Source organism: Mus musculus, chromosome X, assembly GCF_000001635.26.
Source record: "Mus musculus strain C57BL/6J chromosome X, GRCm38.p6 C57BL/6J".
In the NCBI taxonomy this organism is placed as follows: domain Eukaryota; kingdom Metazoa; phylum Chordata; class Mammalia; order Rodentia; family Muridae; genus Mus; species Mus musculus.
Window position 1 is genome coordinate 50,563,037 of NC_000086.7, and position 19,588 is coordinate 50,582,624.

The following is a 19,588-nucleotide window of genomic DNA, read 5'->3' on the forward strand; positions in this document are numbered from 1 at the left end:
CCTACACTGAGTGCTGGGGTTACAGGGATGGATCACGAAAACCACAAAGCTCAGCTTCTTCAATTACCTTTCCAATCTTCACATCAAGGATGAACAAATGAAAACTTTATTGTAAATATCATTACCCAAAGCAAGCACCATTAACAGCTTGGTATATGTGTGCATTTAATTGGAAATGAAATAAAGCAGAGATTGTTCATGAGAGAGAACACTTTTAAAGGACATATAGGCTAGCCAATGTAGAACTGTATTTCTGCCTTTGGGTGTACATAGAAGGAGAGGAGAAAAGAGGGACACTAGGAACATGGAGTGGGGTTTAGTGACAGAGAGGAGGGGGCAACACTAAAAGGAAGGAGAGAAGCCCATGAATGCTTTTCTACAATTCCATCCTGATCACAGCTTACTGCCATGACTGGTTTTGGGGGTTTTTTTGTTTGGTTGGTTTTACAATATTACCACTGAGAATTTCCCTGCTGCATAATTATGTATGACAAACAGTGCCCATTTCAGTCCTGGGGAGCAAACCCAGGCTCTAGGATACGGTAGGCAAGGGTTGTTAGCCCTCAGCAATACCAATCACCCTGCATGAAAAAAGCTTTCCTTTCGAAGCTCCTAGACTACCTTTCCTGTGTGAAAATTGTAACCAATGAATAAGACTAGACAATCAAGAGCAAAATTAAGTAGCTAAAAAGGGTGAGTATGAACAGCTGTAGAAAAGGAAATGGCCTACAACCTAGGGTAGAATGAGGACTCAGAATGACTTCAGAAGGAAAACAAGAAAACAAAAAAACAAAAACAAAAAACAAAACAAACCATCCCTGAACCGATTCGAGGACAGGCAAAGTTCACCGAACCAATCTTCCTTGGTACCTATATTCTCCTTGATAATTTTTCACACAGGAAGCGGGGAGGGGGGGGAAACAATCAAAAGATCTTTTGTGGAGCACAACTGCCATCATGAGGAAAATAGTTTCAGAAGTCACAGCACCACATGTCCTCCTTCCCATGATTCCTAGCAATGGCAGAAGATGGCAGCCAATTACAGACAGCATGATCAGCTGTGAGTGCCTTGCAGGGCTTCCTTGACTTCTCTTCAAGCCCCGAAAGAAACTGGGACTGCAGTGTTTTCTCATCAGAACCTGGAGAGGGAGGCACCCTGCTGCCCTAGGACACCAGCTAGTAGATTAGCATGGCCAGCTGAGGGGGGTTGAATCTGCCCATCTGCTTTCTGTCCCTGGACCTCAGCACAGCTGCGCACTTGGTACTGGACCTCTGTCACGAAGGTCTGCATTAATACTCTGAAGGGTCGGGTGATGCCAGTCTGCCCACAGTAGGAGAGAAATACAGTAAAATGGGCAAGCTTCGCCATTCATGAATCCCCCTCATCCTCCCTGCTTCAAAATGGCTGAGGAGAAGCAGGATGGAGGAGGGGTGTGTGCCTCAGCTGGTCTACAGAAAACATTTTCCCATGATGGCAGTGTTGCCCCAGAGCAGGGAAGGTGTCCTGGCTGCAGCTCTCTGTCCCCGCCTTCACAGACTGAAAAAAATGTCAATACAGAGGTAGTGTCCACTAACTGTGCAGTTCTAGCCTTCCTTGTCTGTGTCAGAAGCTTGCAATGCTGTATTCCTAGAATTTAGCTTCTGTTTTGCATTTTATATCAATGCCATATGTAAGGAGGCTGGACCTGCTTTTGTACTAAATAATCATATGGATAAAAAGAAATATAAAAGCATAACAAGCCAAAAAGAGAGGAAAGGAAGCCTTGAGGCCCCCACCTTCCTCATTCCCCTTCTCCTGGGAAGAAGTGTGTGCAGGCCATGGTCAAGTCCTGCATGGCTCCCATCTGGGTCCAGCAGCACCCGGCCTCCAGTGCTTGCTCCTGATGTCTCAGTGAACTCGGGTCCTGAGCAGCAAATCCCAGGGGCCGGTTCTAGGGAGAAAAAGAACACACTGTCACCACAGTGCCTCAACAGAAGCAAACCTAGGCGTCAGGTCATGGCCTTGTTACCCAGATCACAGCTTGGCTACATTGGGATTCTCTAGGTCTTAGTAAGAAGACATATCTTAAAATGTGTAGCATGTTGCACATGCTACAAAGAGGTGGAGACAGAAGTCTCCATCCAGAGCCTACCATTTTCTTCCCTGGGGTTTCTACTTGTCATGCCCCAGATAGAAAGAACCAAAGGCCTGGCCCACAACTTCCTGTGTCTGTGGGGAGCCGTGAGCAATTGCCATCATGAGCCTCCGATGTGCCTAACTGGTAAACAAGTAATATGCACAGGTGCAAGAGTAAATTCGTGCCAAGTCACTGCCCATCCTGGGGCGTAGTAGTGGGGTGATGAGTGAGCAGCTAATCAGGAGCTGACACGTCACATGGAGGGGTATATAAGCAGCATCATTTTCCTCGTTCGGGTTTGTTGTTCTTCTTCTTTTGCCTATGCAATCAATGCTCTCCCAATAAACGTGTGCAGAAGGGTCCCGTTGCAGCACCGTTCTTCCTGGCCAGTTGAGCGCGTGCAAGATGTGTCAGCTTGTCCTTAGAAGATCTACTGTTGGACTTTGGTCTTCCTTTTCAGCTCCAAGCCATTACTGGTGCCCACACTTCTGCTCTAAAGGAAAAACACTGGGTCCCAGTGTGAAACCCAAACTATCCTATGTGGCATTGTTTCACCAATGCTAGGACTCATGGGAATGAGGCTGTAATGGCTCTGCACTGTAGCTCTGCCTGCAGGATGGCCACAAATGCCAGCCTTAACTACTGCTCTCCCAAGCTCAATCCTGAAAATAAATACCATAACCAACATCCAGAGACAAAGGCCCAGGATCCTGGATATCTAGGCCTATGTTACTGTTTTTCAGCAGTAATTCTCCACTGTCCCCTCTCCATTCAGGCCTGGTATACTTCCCTTGGACTGACTTGTCCTTCAAAGGGCAAACATGGTGGATGAAGGCAGACAGAGGAGAAAACTGAGAAGCATGGGCATCGCCTTTGGGATATAATTGTCAACTGACCAGGGTTTTTTTGCTGACATTATTTAAGACAAGGTAAAACCTGCTCCTGTCTGCTGGGCATGGTAAAATGGACCTAGATATTCTGGAACTCTGAGGGGAAAAACAGAAGCCTCCAGGAAAGGCCCAGGCCAGCCTGCCTCATGTAGTTCACGAGGAGGTGAGCTGAGCATAGTCCTGTGCTTCGAAATCACCTAGCATAATTTTACCATGTAAAACCTATACAAAATTAATCATGCTAAACTTGAAGACCATTAACTATCTGGAAAGGGTAAAAATCCACTTATAAAGACAGAAAAAGGAAATAACCTTCATAACTGAAGTAAAAGAGTTCCACCACCTAGGGCCTCAGATTGGCCTAACAAGGAATGGATGACAAATAAAATACCTTTTAAACTACTCAAAGTTGGGTAAAAGTTAGGACAGCCATCTTTGGCGTTTTTTCAGACACAAAGGGCGGGGGAGAAGCACTCACAAGCTATTGTGTGGAGCTCTACTGCCACCATGAGGACACGGTTTCAGAACTCACAGCACCACTGTCCTCCATCCCAGGATTCCTAGCAATGGCGGAAGATGGCGGCCATACAGACAGCAGGAGCAGCTGTGAGTGCCTTGCAGGGCTTCCTTGACTTGTCCTCAGACCCAACAGAAACTGAGACTGCAGTGTTTTCTCTTCAGAAGCTGGAGAGTAGGACACCAGCTAGTAGATTACCATGGCCAGCTGAGCGGGGTGGAACCCGCCCCTCTGCTTCCTGTTCCTGGACCTCAGCACAGCTGTGCACTTGGTACTGGACCTCAGTCACCAAGGTCTGCATTAATACTCTGAAGGGTCGGGTGATGCCAGTCTGCCCACAGTAGGAGAGAAATACAGTAAAATGGGCAAGCTTCGCCATTCATGAATCCCCCTTATCTTCCCTGCTTCAAAATGGCTGAGGAGAAGCAGGATGAAGGAGGAGGGGTGTGTGCCTGTGTTGGTCTACAGGAAACATTTTCCACATAATCGCAGTATGGCCCCAGAGCAGGGAAGGTGTCCTAACTGCAGCTCTCTGTCCCCTCCTTCATGGTCTGAAAGAAATGTCGATACACAGGTAGTGTCCACTAACTGTGCAGTTCTAGCCTTCCTTGTCTGTGTCAGAAGCATGCAGTGCTGTACTCCTAGAATTTAGCTTCTATTTTATACTTTATATCAATGCCATATGTAAGGAGGCTGGACCTGATTTTGTACTAAATAAATAATTAAGGATTTATTTAATTATTATATATAAGTCCACTGTAGCTGTCTTCTGACACTCCTGAAGAGGGCATCAGATCTCATTACATATAGTTGTGAGCCACCATGTGGTTGCTGGGATTTGAACTCAGGACCTTCGGAAAAGCAGTCAGTGCTCTTAACCACTGAGCCATCTCTCCAGCACAATTAATAATTAAATGGATAAAAAAATATAAAACATATCAAGCCAAACAGAAAGGAAAGGAAGCTTTGAGACCCCCACCTTCCTCACTCCCCTTCTCCTGGGAAGAAGTGTGTGCAGGCCATGGTCAAGTCCCGCATGGCTCCCATCTGGGTCCAGCAGCACCGGCCTCCAGTACTTGCTCCTGATGTCTCAGTGAACTCAGGTTCTGAGCAGCAAATCCCAGGGGCCAGTTCTAGGGAGAAAAAGAACACACTGTCACCTCAGTGCATCAACAGAAGCAAACCTAGGAGTCAGGTCATGGCCTTGTTACCCAGATCACACTTACACTTCCCTGGGTATCATGCTCTGTGTGAGATCCACACAAGAGCCCCAGACATAAGACACTGTGTGTCCTGTGGCAGGCTCACTTAGTGGCTCTGTAAAGAGCATGCTGATACCTGTCAACACTGAATGCTATATACATGCCTACTTGAAGACACACAGGTCTCTCCAATGACTAATTTCCAAAAGGATCTCTCACTGATTTTCAATCAGGGTTTCTTTAGTACATACTGGAACAACAACGTAAGAATTTTCTACATTACAGGCCGATTACAGTTTCCCATAGCTTAATTATACACACGTTATTGTCTTTATACTTTATATACTTTCAGTCTTATTATACTATCCCTTGGAAACCAAGACAAGGACCCTTGAGAGGAGCATGGGCTATATAATGTGTGGCAGGACTGCTTGGTTACATTGGGAATCTCTAGGTCTTAATAAGAAGGCATATCTTAAAATATGTAGACGTTACACATGCTACAAAGAGGTGGAGACAGAAGTTTCCAGCAAGAGCCTGCATTTTCTTCCCTGGGGTTTTTTCCTGTCAAACCCCAGATTAGAAGAACCAAAGGCCTGGCCAACAACTTCCTGTGTCAGCTTGTCCCTACAGCTCTGCTGTTGGACTTTAGTCTTCCTTTTCAGCTCAAAGCCATTACTGGTGCCAACACTTCGCCTGCTCTAAAGGAAAAGCACTGGGTCCCAGTGTGAAACCCAAAGTATCCTACCTGGCATTGTTTCACCAATGCTAGGACTCAGGGGAATGAAGCTGTAATGGCTCTGCACTGTAGCTCTGCCTGCAGGATGGCAAAAGGACACCACACGTGGCCAATAGTGCCAGCCTTAACTAACATTCTCCCAAGCTCAAGCCTGAAAAAAAATGCCAGAACCAAGATCAAGAGACAAAGGCCCAGGATCGAGGATGTCTAGGACTTTGTTACTGTTTTTCAGAAGTAATTCTTCACTGTCCCCTCTCCATTCAGGCCTGGTATACTTCCCTTGGACTGACTTGTCCTTCAATGGGTAAACAGGGAGGATGGAGGCCGAGAGAGAAAACTGGGAAATAAGGACATCCTCTTTGTGATATAATTATCAAATGTGAAGTGTTTGTTTGCTACCATGGACCAGTAGCCTCCTGAAAAGGCCAGGGCCAGCCTGCCTGATGTACTTAACTATACCCAGGGCTCAGCATTGTCCTTTGCTTATAAATCTCTTAGCATAACATTATTGAGAAAAACCTACACAAAATTAAGCATACCAAATTTGAAGACAACTATCTGGAAAGGGTAAAAATTCACAATTATAAAGACAGAAAAAGGAGATAACCTACATAACTGAAGAAAAAGGGTCCAACCATCTAGGGCCTCAGAATGGCTTCACATGGAGTAGATGACAAAAAAAAAATACCATTTAAAATACTCAAAGCTGCATAAAAGTTAGGACAGCCATCTTTGGCGTTTTTTCAGAAGGGAAGGGCAGGGGAGAAGCACTCACAAGCTCTTGTGTGGACCTCTACTGCCCCCATGAGGACGCGGTTTCAAAACTCACAGCTCCGCTGTTGTCCTTCCAATGATTCCTAGCAATGAAGGAAGATGGAGGGCGATTACAGAAAGCATGATCAGCTGTGAGTGCCTTGCAGGGCTTCCTTGACTTCTCTTCAAGCCCCGAAAGAAACTGGAACTGCAGTGTTTTCTCATCAGATCCTGGAGAGGGAGGCGCCTTGCTGCCCTAGGACACCAGCTAGTAGATTAGCATGGCCAGCTGAGGGGGGTTGAATCTGCCCTTCTGCTTCCTGTCCCTGCACCGCAGCCCAGCTGAGCACTTGGTACTGGACCTCAGTCACCAGGGTCTGAGTTAATACTCTGAAGGGTCAGGTGATGCCAGTCTGCCTACAGAAGGAGAGAAATACACTAAAAAAGGCCAAATTTCGCCATTCATGAATCCCCCTGATCTTCCCTGCTTCAAAATGGCTGAGGAGAAGCTGGATGTAGGAGGAGGGGTGTGTGCTTGTGTGGGTCTACAGGAAACATTTTCCCCATGATGACAGTGTTTGTTTCCCCAGAGCAGGGAAGGTGTTCTGAGTGCAGCAATCTGTCCCCACCTTCACAGTCTAAAAAAAAAAAAATGTCAATATAGTTGCAGTGTCCACTAACTGTGTGATTCTAGCCTTCCTTGTCTCTGTCAGAAGCATGCAATGCTGTACTCCTAGAATTTAGCTTCCATTTTACACTTTATATCAATGCCATATCTAAGGAGACTGGACCTGATTTTGTACTAAATAATTAAATGGATAAAAAGGAATATAAAAACATAGCAAGACAAACAGAAAGGAAAGGAAGCTTTGAGGCCCCCCACTTTCCTCATTCCCCTTCTCCTGGGAAGAAGTGTGTGCAGGCCATGGTCAAGTCCTGCATGGCGCCCATCTGGGTCCAGCAGCACCGGCCTCCAGTGCTTGCTCCTGATGTCTCAGTGAACTCGGGTCCTGAGCAGAAAATCCCAGGGGCCAGTCCTAGGGAGAAAAAGAACACACTGTCACCACAGTGCATCAACAGAAGCAAACCTAGGCGTCAGGTCATGTCCTTGTTACCCAGATCACACTTACACTTCCCTGGGTATCATGCTCTGTGTGAGATCCACACAAGAGCCCCAGACATAAGACACTGTGTGTCCTGTGGCAGGCTCACTTAGTGGCTCTGTAAAGTGCATGCTGATACCTGTCAACACTGAATGCTATGAACATGCCTACTTGGAGAAACACAGGTCTCTCCAAAGGCTATGATTTCCAAATGGATCTGTCACTGATTTTCAATGGGGCTTTCATTAGTTCACACTGGAACAGAGACACAAGAATGTCCTACATTACAGTCTGATTTCCGGTTCCCGTGGCTTCACTACATATACATGTTATTGTCCATATACTTTATTATAATTCCAGTCTTGTACTTTCCCTTGGCAACTAAGACATGCATCACTGAGAGGAGCTTGGACTACTTAATGTGTGCCAGGGCAACTTGGAGTAAATTAGGAGTCTCTGGTCTTAGCAAGAAGACATAGCTTAAAATGTGTAGCATGTGTAACATGCTACAAAAAGGTGGAGACAGAAGTTTCCAGCAAGAGCCTGCATTTTCTTCCCTGGGGTTTCTTCTTGTCATGCCCCAGATAGGAAGAACCAAAGGCCTGGCCCACAACTTCCTGTGTCAGCTTGTCCCCACAGCTCTGCTGTTGGACTTTAGTCTTCCTTTTCAGCTCAAAGACATTACTGGGGCCCACACTTCTGCTCTATAGGAAAGGCACTGGGTCCCAGTGTGGAACCCAAAGTATCCCAACTGGCATTGTTTCCCCACTGCTAGGACTCATGGGAATGAAGCTGTAACGGCTCTGCACTGTAGCTCTGCCTGCAGGATGGTTGGAAGACACCACATATGGCCACAAAGGCCAGCCTTGACCAAAGCTCTCCCACCCTCAAGCCTGAAAATAAATACCATAACCTAGCAAACACAGAAGTGGATGCTCACAGTCAGCTATTGAATGGATCACAGGGCTCCCAATGGAGGAGCTAGAGAAAGTACCCAAGGAGCTAAAGGGATCTGCAACCCTATAGGTGGAACAACATTATGAACTAACCAGTACCCCGGAGCTCTGGACTCTAGCTGCATATGTATCAAAAGATGGCTTAGTCGGCCATCACTGGAAAGAGAGGCCCATTGGACACGCAAACTTTATATGCCCCAGTACAGGGGAACGACAGTGCCAAAAAGGGGGAGTGGGTGTGGGTGGGTATGGGGGACTTTTGGTATAGCATTGGAAATGTAAATGAGCTAAATACCTACTAAAAAATGGAAAAAAAAAGAAAAAAAGAAAAAAAATGAATATCATAACCAATATCTAGAGACAAAGGCCTAGGATCGTGGATGTCTGGGCCTATGTTACTGTTTTTCAGAAGTAATTCTCCACTGTCCCCTCTCCATTCAGGCCTGGTATACTTCCCTTGGACTGACTTGTCCTTCAATGGGTAAACATAGTGGATGTAGGCAAAAAGAGGAGAAAACTGAGAACCATGGACTTCATCATTGGGATATAATTATCAACTGAGCAGGGTTTGTTGGCTGACATTATTTAAGACAAGGTAAAACCTGCTCCTGTCTGCTGGGCATGGTAACATGGACCTAGATATTCTGGAAGTCCCAGGGGAAAAAACAGAGCCTCCTGGAAAGGCCCAGGCCAGCCTGCCTCATGTACTTAACTAGAACCAGGGCTCAGCACATTCCTTTGCTTCTAAATCTAGGATAATTTAATCCTGTAAAACCTACACAAAATTAATCATACCAAATGTGAAGACCATTAAGTATCTGAAAAGGGTAAAAAATCAACAGTTATGAAGACAGAAATGGCAAAAACCCTACATAACTGAAGGAAAAGAATCCCACCACCTAGGGCCTCAGATTGGCTTCACAGGGAACACATGACAAAAAAAAAATAAAATACTCAAAGTTGGATAAAAGTTAGGACAGCCATCTTTGGCGGTTTTTTCAGACACAAAGGGCGGTGGGGAAGCACTCACAAGCTCTTGTGTGCAGCTCTACTGCCACCATGAGGACACCATTTCAAAACTCATAGCACCACTGTCCGCCTTCCCATGATTCCCAGAAATGGCAGAAGTTGGAGCCAGATTACAGACAGCAGGAGCAGCTGTGGGTACCTAGTTGAGCTTCCTTGACTTCTTCTACGGCCCCAACAGAAACTGGGACTGCAGTGTTTTCTCTTCAGAACCTGGAGATGGAGGCACCTTGTTGCCCTAGGACACCAGGTACTAGATTATCATTGCCAGCTGAGCGGGTTGGAACCCGCCCATCTGCTTCCTGTCCCTGGACCTCAGCACAGCTGTGTACTTGGTATTGGACCTCAGTCACCAGGGTGTGAGTTAATACTCTGAAGGGTCCGGTGATTCTAGTCTGGGTACTTAAGGAGAAAATAGACAGTAAATCGGGCACATTTCGCCATCCTTGAATCCACCAGATCTTCCCTGCTTCAAAATGGCTGAGGAGAAGCAGGATGGCGGAGGTGCGTGTGCCTGCTCTGCTCTACAGGAAACATTTTCCGCATGATGGCAGTGCTGCCCCAGAGCAGGGAAGGTGTCCTGACTACAGCTCTCTGTCCCCGCCTTCACAGTCTGAAAAAAACTCCAATAATGGACAGAGTCCAACAACTATGGCAGCTTTCCTTACCCTTTACCTTCAAAATGAAGAAGATTCATCTATGGGAGAGTTTACCTCCCATTTTCATTTCAAGGTAGCGACTCAGCCAGAGCATCCATCTGTATCTTCACCAGAATCCACCACCAAATCCAGAAGAATAAACTCTGCTGTAAGAAGGAAATTGCCTGGAATTTATGATCTAAGCAGGAAGGAAAGAGAAGGATGGAGGAGCTTTGAGGCACCCACCTTCCTCATGCAGCACTGAAGATATCAGTGAGTGGCTGCTCAATGATCAAGTCTAGTCTCTTCTTCACCCAGCAGCAGTCTTCTACCCCAGTGCTTGTGGTATGGAAGTTAAATCTTCTGGTCCAGTTCTAGGTAGGAAAGAAAATGTTGCCAAGTCAGGGTCTGGAGAAGATCAAACCTAGGAACCCGGCAACATGGGTCTCTGCCTGATTCCCTTCACAGACTCCCTGGTCACCTTACCCCATCCTTTCTTACACAACTGGCCTTGGGGGGATGTCCAGCCAATCTGACTACCTGCCTGTAATGATGATCTAGGTAGGTCTCAGGAGTTAATGCTCTATAGCATTTGGGGTGACAAAGCTATGGAAATCACTATAACTCCCAATCACATAGATCATGGAGTATGTTTGACCTTTAAACAAAAGTGAACATTCAATAAATCTGTGTTTAAACTGTAATCTATTATGAATAATTCCTCATCCCTTTATTTTGAAGGAAGAGGAAGAAGACGATTGAGGCGAGAGGGAGGGGAATTATAGAAGGAAGGAAGGAAGGACAGACAACTTGAACTGGGAGTCCTTTCAATTTCTTTGACTGTTTGTGTGTGTTCTGAAAACAAAGTTTTAATTTAATATCAGCATTCCATACAGCTTGTTAGACAACTGATAACTTTTGGATCTTTTAGTGTACATATATATTTTTATATTTAGGGTCTCTAAAAGTATCCTGCAGCATACAATGTATACATATATGCTGTAGTTTAAATAATACCAAGTGCACATGGTCCCAACATTTCGTACTGAATATATTTAAACAGTCAATACTTTAATCTGTAAATCTCATTAATATCTACTTGCCTTTATAAAACTGATATATATGTGTATATGTATGTGTGTGTGTGTGTGTGTGTCTTTTATTTGTTTGAATGCATGTGTGTATGTCAGAAGACAACCTGCAAGAACCTGCTTACTGCTACAATTAGATTTATGGGTATGAAATTCATGAATTCATATGCTGGGAAGCAAGGACCTTTATCCTCTCACCGGATTCAGTGTTTTCCTTTAAATAAATACACAAATATATGGCAGTGATTGTACAATACAAAATATTATACCATGATTAACATTGAAACAAGACCATATGCATGTAGATATATTTGAGTATGAAGGCTATATTTCAGGCAATTCAGTACACAGTGAATGCAGTGGGTAAAATTGAGACTGTTTTAATAATTTCCCCACTAAGATGTCTTGCTTGGCCAGGTAGTGGTGGCGTGTGCCTTTAATCCAAGAACTTGGGAGGCAGAGACAGGCAGATTTCTGAGCCAGTATGGTCTACAGAGTGACTTCTAGGACATCCAGGGCTACACAGAGAAACCCTGTCTAGGAAAGGAAAAGAGGAGAGGAGAGGGAGAGGGGGAGGGAGAGGGAGAGGGAGAGGAGAGGAGAGAAGAGAGAAGGATGTCTTACTTGGACTTTCCATTGATCTGTACACCCACCCATGTTTCAATTTTCTTTCATCTATTATAGCTCAAATACCTCATACGCTACTTAGGCATTCTCAATGGTTGTCCTGGATATTCTGACATATTATTAGGGGCTGGATTTTGGTTCTTTACAATGATTTTCTTATACATTTGTATAAAATCTAGTTCTTCCTGTATGCCAGGAAAGCACCCTGAGCTACAAAAACAGCATCAATGAATGCTAACTTAGTTTCACATTTTATGTGTAACATCGTTCTCCACCAAGAATGAAGGTACACCACTGGGTGCCATTCCACCAGGAAGTTAATACGAATTTTATCCCTGGAATTGGAGTTACACATGGGTGTGAGTCACCATGTGAGTGCTGGGACTAGAATATGAATGCACTGAAAGAGAAAAATGTTCATTTAGCCAATAAGAGATCTCTTCAGGCACGGAAGACTGATTTTAAAAATATATTCTTCTACCTTTTGATATCTGTCAAGTATTTCCTGCTTTTTACACTATATATCTGGGTATAATAATAATACCATTAGATGAAAATCAATGCCAGACCTAAGGGACAAAAGTAAAATGGAACCATATCTTGTATCTTCCAAGGTTTCTAGGTTCTACTACAAAGATGTTTGCATGCTTAATGCTGCAGTACGGATGAGAATAGACATATAGAAAATGAAAATACATATGGAAAGTGAAACTTAGTAATAGAAACACATGGAACATGTACAGAACAAGAAACCACAATGTAAAGAAAATGTCAGATTCAGCAAGACAGATACAAATTGTTCTCCATCATATGCAGAATTAAAGTTGCATTTACGTGAGCATGTACACACATTTGTCTATGTGTAAGGAGGTGTAACTGGATCGTGGAATTAAAAAGGGGATCATGAGAGCAGCTGAAAAGCTGTAGAGAGAGGGGAGGCTGGACAGTGAGCAATGGAATACCATGACATGAAAGAGAAAGGAGCAGAGACAGGGAGAGGGGTAAAAGGAATGTAAGCAGGGGGTGAGAGAGACAGGCTCAGAGGGAGAAAAACCAAGAAAAACGTGGATTCAAAAAGTGCCTTACTGGAACCTAGTATTTTGTATTCTACTTGAAAAAAATATTAAAATAAGGTCCTGCATGAGATACATCAGGAATTAATGAAATATTAAAAAACAAAATTACAGACCCGTACTACAGGAAAGTCTTTGAATAAATACCACTTGAAAACAATTTCCTAATTACGCATACATATTATAAAGCTATCAAAACTTGCAGAAGCATATATGGCTTATTAACATATGATATGGTAATGTAATACATGAGTTTGTTTTACATAAGACGTGGAATATTGAAGGGTCCATTTAATCTGAGATACTGTGAAATCTGGTGCTGAAGGGAAACATGAAATCACTGAAAATACGTTAATTCTCAGTGAATGTCCTTAGCCTGCAAAATAGATTCACCCAACTAGAAAACATTCGCTAAAAATGACTAAGAAAATATCACAACTAAATAATTAGCTCTCATATTAATCTCACTAATTCTTACCTACAAATCCACCCCAATAATATTACAAATAAGATTTACTGTCACAGATATTTCTCAAAGCTTTTGAAATTGGAAACTTGACAGTTATATATCTACCCATGAATTAGCTGCACACACAAGTTATTAGGGATCAAACCAAGGACCTGGGGCATATAATAACCTTAACATTCTACCCCTCTGCTATATGATGTGTCCACTTCAGATTTACCTCCTCCTAAACTCATAGCAAACTTGTATTGCATAGAAACTACAAGAAATAAATAGCAAAAACAGTTTAAATGAGGCCAGTCTCTCACACAAGTGAAAATGAGCGAAACTGGGAATACACTCTACAACACAATGAGGACCCTAGGACTTCTGCTAATCCAGGCTTCAGATTGGCTGAAATGTGGGAATCAGTACACACACAAAACTTTTTCACACACTCAGACATAGGCAAAAAATCTTCCGAGATGCCTTTATATACATGTAGCATATTTTCAAATAAGAAGGGAAACAAAACTAAAATACTGACAAAATTATTCCAAGATCCACAAAACCGGAGCAACAATCTTCTTGGGTGCATTTGTCTATGAATAGCATCTTTATGGAGAGGAAATATCCTATGTAACAGAAGGAAAAGACTCCCACCACCTAGGGCCTCAGATTGGCTTCACATGAAACATATGGCAAAAAAATAAATAAAATACAGCTGAAACCGCTCAAACCTGTATAAAAGTTAGGACAGCCATCTTTGGCGTTTTTTGAGACTGGAAGGGCGGGGGAGAAGCACTCACAAGGTCTTGTGTGGAGCTCTACTGCCCCCATTAGGACGTGGTTCCAAAACTCAAAAGGGCCACTGTCATCCTTCCCATAATTCCTAGTAATGGCGGAATATGCTGGCCGATTACAGACAGCAGGAGCAGCTTAGGGTGCCTAGTTGGGCTTCCTTGACCTCTTCTCACGCCCCAACAGAAACTGGGACTGCAGTGTTTTCTCTTCAGAACCTGGAGAGGGAGGCACCCTGCTGCCCTAGGACATCAGCTAGTAGATTACCATGGCCAGCTGAGCGGGTTGGAACCCGCCCATCTGCTTCCTGTCCCTGGACTTCAGCACAGCTGTGTCCTTGGTATTGGACCTCTGTCACAAAGGTCTGCATTAATACTCTGAAGGTCCTGTGATGCCAGTCTGCCCACAGAAGGAGAGAAATACAGTAAAATGGGCAAGCTTCGCCATTCATGAATCCCCCTCATCCTCCCTGCTTCAAAATGGCTGAGGAGATGCAGGATGGAGTAGGGGTGTGTGTCTGTGCTGGTCTACAGGAAACATTTTGCCATGATGGCAGTGTTGCCCCAGAGCAGGGAAAGTATCCTGACTGCAGCTCTCTGTCCCCGCCTTCACAGTCTGAAAGAAAGGTCAATACAGAGGCAGTATCCACTAACTGTGCAGTTCTAGCCTTCCTTGTCTGTGTCAGAAGCTTGCAATGCTGTACTCCTAGAATTTAGCTTCCATTCTACACTTTATATCAATGCCATATCTAAGGAGGCTGGACCTGATTTTTGTAAAAAATAATCAAATGGATAAAGAGGAATATAAAAACTTAGCAAGGCAAAAAGTAGAGGAAAGAAAGCCTTGAGGCCCCCACCTTCCTCATTCCCCTTCTCCTGGGAAGAAGTGTGTGCAGGCCATGGTCAAGTCCTGCATGGCTCCCATCTGGGTCCAGCAGCACCGGCCTCCAGTGCTTGCTCCTGATGTCTCACTGAACTCGGGTCCTGAGCAGCAAATCCCAGGGGCCGGTTCTAGGGAGAAAAAGAACACACTGTCACCTCAGTGCCTCAAGAGAAGCAAACCTAGGCGTCAGGTCATGTCCTTGTTACCCAGATCACACTTACACTTCCCTGGGTATCATGTTCTGTGTGAGATCCACACAAGAGGCCCAGACAAAAGGCCTTGTGTGACCTCTAGAAGGCTCACTTTAGTGGCTCGGTAAAGAGCATGCAGATAGCTGTCAACACTGAATGCTAAATACGTGCCTATTTGGAGAAACACAGGTCTCTCCAAAGGCTATGATTTCCAAATGGATCTGTCACTGATTTTCAAATTGGGTTTCATTAGTTCACACTGGAGCAGAGACACAAGAATGTCCTACCTTAAAGGCCAATTACCGTTTTCCATAATTTAACTATATACACATGTTCTTGTCTTTACACTTTATATACTTTCAGTCTTAAACTGTCCCTTGGCAAACAAAACAAGAATCTCTGAGAGGAGCCTGGGCTATATAATGTGTGGCAGGGCAGCTTGGATATGTCGAGAGTCTCTATCTTAGCATGAAGACATAGCTTAAAATGTGTAGCATGTTGCACATGCTACAAAGAGGTAGATACAGAAGTTTCCAACAAGAGCCTGCATTTTCTTCCCTGTGGTGTCTTCTTGTCATGCACCAGATAGGAAGACGCAAAGGCCTGGCCCACAACTTCCTGTGTCAGCTTGTCCCTACAGCTCTGCTGTTCGCCCTTTAGTCTTCCTTTTCAGCTGCAAGACATTACTGGGGCCCACGCTTCTCCTGCTCTAGAGGAAAGGCACTGGGTCCCAGTGTGGAACCGAAAGTATCCTGCCTGGCATTGTTTCCCCACTGCCAGGACTCATGGGAATGAGGCTTAAAGAACATGCGCTGTAGCTCTGTTGCAGGATGGTAGGAGGATATCACATATGGCCACAAAGGCCATCCTTGAGTACCCCTCTCCCACCCTCAAGCCTGAAAATAAATACCATAACCAATATCTAGAGACAAAGGCACAGGATCGTGGGTGTCTGGGCCTATATTACTGTTTCTCAGAAGGAATTCTCCACTGTCCCTTCCATTCAGGCCTGTTATACTTCCCTTGGACTAACTTGCCCTCAAAGGGTAAACATGGTGGATGAAGGCAGAAAGAGGAGAAAACTGGTGTAGTGGCTATTCCTGGTTGTCAACCTGACTATATTTGAAATGAACTACAATCCAGCATTGGAAGGCTCACCAGTGACCCTTATCTACAGGCTTAGAAAGAGAAATTTCTGATCTAGATCTTGGTATGGAGATCTTGGGGCACAGTGACTATGGATTACTGAAGATAAAATTTCGGAGTTCAACGTCTTCTGGGATGAAAGGTTTGGTAGAACACATTTAATCTAGGGTACACCTTCTCCTGGAGACAATATAAGGACATTGGAAGAAGGGAGTCTAGCTCTTGCTCCTTCGCCTACTTGCTGTGTGAGAATGAGTAACTCCTAGATCCTTGGACTTCCATTCGCAGCTACTACTGAAACATTGTTGGGAATTGGGCTGCAGACTGTAAGTCATCAATAAATTACTTTACTATATAGAGACTATCCATAAATTCTGTGACTCTAGAGAACCCTGACAATACAACTGGGAAGCACGGACATCCTCTTTGAGATATAATTATCAACTGGCAAGTGTTTGTTTATTGATATTTTACTTAAGACAAAGTTAAACCTACTCCTGTCCTCTGGGCATGGTAGCATGGACTTATTCTGGAACTACCAGAGGAAAAGACAGAAACCTACTGGAAAGGCCCAGGCCATCCTGCCTCTTGTAGTTCACTAGGACCAGGGCTCAGCATAGTCCTTGGCTTCTAAATCTGCTACCATATCTTTATCATGTAAAACTGACACAAAATTAAACATATCAAAATTTTATGAAAACCATTAAGTATCTGGAAAAGAAAAAATCAACAGTTATAAAGATAGAAAAGGGAAAAACACTACATAACAGAACGAAAAGAGTCCCACCACCTTGGGCCTCAGATTGGCTTCACATGGAACATGTGACAAAAAAATAAAATACAGTTGAAACTACTCAAAGCTGGGTAAAAGTTAGGACAGACAGCAGGGCATAGTGGTGCACACCATTAATCCCAGCACTCCGGAGGCAGAGGCAGGTGGATTTCTGAGTTCGCTGCCAACCTGATCTACAAAGTGAGTTCTAGGACAGCCAGGGCTATACAGCAAAACCCTGTCTCGAAAAATAAAGAAAAATTAAAAATAAAAAGTTAGGACAACCATCTTTGGCGTTTTTTCAGACAGGAAGGGCGGGGGAGAGGCACTCACAAGCTCTTGTTTGGAGCTCTACTGCCACCATGAGGACACGGTTTCAAAACTCACAGCGCCACTCTCCTCCTGCTCATGATTCCTAGCAATGGCGGAAGATAGTGACCAATTAGACAGCAGGAGCAGCTGTGAGTGCCTTGCAGGGCTTCCTTGACTTCTTCTCAGGCCCCAACAGAAACTGCAACTGCAGTGTTTTCTCTTCAGAAGCTGGAGAGTAGGACACCAGCTAGTAGATAGATTACCATGGCCAGCTGAGCGGGGTGGAACCTGCCCCTCTGCTTCCTGTTCCTGGACCTCAGTCACCAGAGAATGAAGGAAGATGGCGGCCGATTACAGACAGCAGGAGCAGCTGTGAGTGCCTTGCAGGGCTTCCTTGACTTCTTCTCAGGTCCCAACAGAAACTCAGACTGCAATGTTTTCATAACCTGGAGAGGGAGGCGCCTTGCTGCCCTAGGACACCAGCTAGTATTTTACCATGGCCAGCTGAGCGGGCTGGAACCCGCCCTTCTGCCTCCTGTCCCTGGACCTTAGCACCGCTGAGCACTTGGTACTGGACCTCTGTCACGAAGGTCTGCATTAATACTCTGAAGGGTCCTGTGATGCCAGTCTGCCTACAGAAGGAGAGAAATGCAGTAAAATGAGCAAGCTTCGCCATTCATGAATCCCCCTCATCCTCCCTGCTTCAAAATGGCTGAGGAGATGCAGGATGGAGGAGGAGGTGTGTGCCTGTGCTGGTCTACAGAAAACATTTTCCCATGATGGCAGTGTTGCCCCAGAGCAGGGAAGGTGTCTTGACTGCAGCTCTCTGTCCCCGCCTTCACAGTCTGAAAGAAAAATCAATGCAGACGTAGTGTCCACTAACTGTGCAGTTCTAGCCTTCCTTGTCTGTGTCAGAAGCTTGCAATGCTGTACTCCTAGAATTTACCTTCTGTTTTGCATTTTATATCAATGCCATATGTAAGGAGGCTGGACCTGATTTTTGTACAAAATAATCAAATGGATAAAGAGGAATATAAAAACTTAGCAAGCAAAAGGAAAAGGAAAGGAAGCTTTGAGGCCCCCACCTTCCTCATTCCCCTTCTCCTGGGAAGAAGTGTGTGCAGGCCATGGTCAAGTCCTGCATGGCTCCCATCTGGATCCAGCAGCACCGGCCTCCAGTGCTTGCTCCTGATGTCTCAGTGAACTCGGGTCCTGAGCAGCAAATCCCAGGGGCCGGTTCTAGGGAGAAAAAGAACACACTGTCACCACAGTGCCTCAAGAGAAGCAAACCTAGGCGTCAGGTCATGTCCTTGTTACCCAGATCACACTTACACTTCCCTGGGTATCATGCTCTGTGTGAGATCCACACAAGAGGCCCAGACAAAAGGCCTTGTGTGACCTCTAGAAGGCTCACTTTAGTGGCTCTGTAAAGAGCATGCAGATAGCTGTCAACACTGAATGCTAAATACGTGCCTATTTGGAGAAACACAGGTCTCTCCAAAGGCTATGATTTCCAAATGGATCTGTCACTGATTTTCAATGGGGGTTTCATTAGTTCACACTGGAGCAGAGACACAAGAATGTCCTACCTTAAAGGCCAATTACCGTTTTCCATAGTTTAACTATATACACATGTTCTTGTCTTTACACTTTATATACTTTCAGTCTTAAACTGTCCCTTGGCAAACAAAACAAGAATCTCTGAGAGGAGCCTGGGCTATATAATGTGTGGCAGGGCAGCTTGGCTACATTGAGAGTCTCTATCTTAGCATGAAGACATAGCTTAAAATGTGTAGCATGTTACACATAATACAAAGAGGTAGAGACAGAAGTCTCCATCAAGAGCCTGCATTTTCTTCCCTGTGGTGTCTTCTTGTCATGCCCCAGATAGGAAGACCCAAAGGCCTGGCCCACAACTTCCTGTGTCAGCTTGTCCCCACAGCTCTGCTGTTCGCCCTTTAGTCTTCCTTTTCAGCTGCAAGACATTACTGGGGCCCACGCTTCTCCTGCTCTAGAGGAAAGGGAGTGGGTCCCAGTGTGGAACCCAAAGTATCCTGCCTGGCATTGTTTCCCACTGCCAGGACTCATGGGAATGAGGCTTAATGAATGTGCACTGTAGGTCTGTTGCAGGATTGCAGGAGGACACCACATACGGCCACAAACGCCATCCTTGAGTACCCCTCTCCCACCCTCAAGCCTGAAAATAAATACCATAACCAATATCTAGAGACAAAGGCCCAGGATTGTGGATGTCTGGGCCTATGTTACTATTTTTCAGAAGTAATTCTCCACTGTCCCCTCTCCATT

General features: G+C 44.8%; 1 long non-coding RNA gene across 1 annotated transcript in view; it reads right to left on the bottom strand.

The window, feature by feature from the left end:
- Positions 1-83: 83 nt before the first annotated feature.
- Firre (functional intergenic repeating RNA element) overlaps positions 84-19,588 on the bottom strand; it is a 72,202-nt gene continuing 52,697 nt past the window's right edge. The window contains exons 14-20 of the long non-coding RNA NR_015505.2: positions 18,367-18,520; positions 17,545-17,913; positions 14,835-14,988; positions 10,188-10,315; positions 6,241-7,255; positions 4,504-4,657; positions 84-1,931 (exon numbers count right to left, since the gene is read on the bottom strand). This is a non-coding gene — a long non-coding RNA (functional intergenic repeating RNA element). The remainder of the gene's footprint in view (positions 1,932-4,503; positions 4,658-6,240; positions 7,256-10,187; positions 10,316-14,834; positions 14,989-17,544; positions 17,914-18,366; positions 18,521-19,588) is intronic.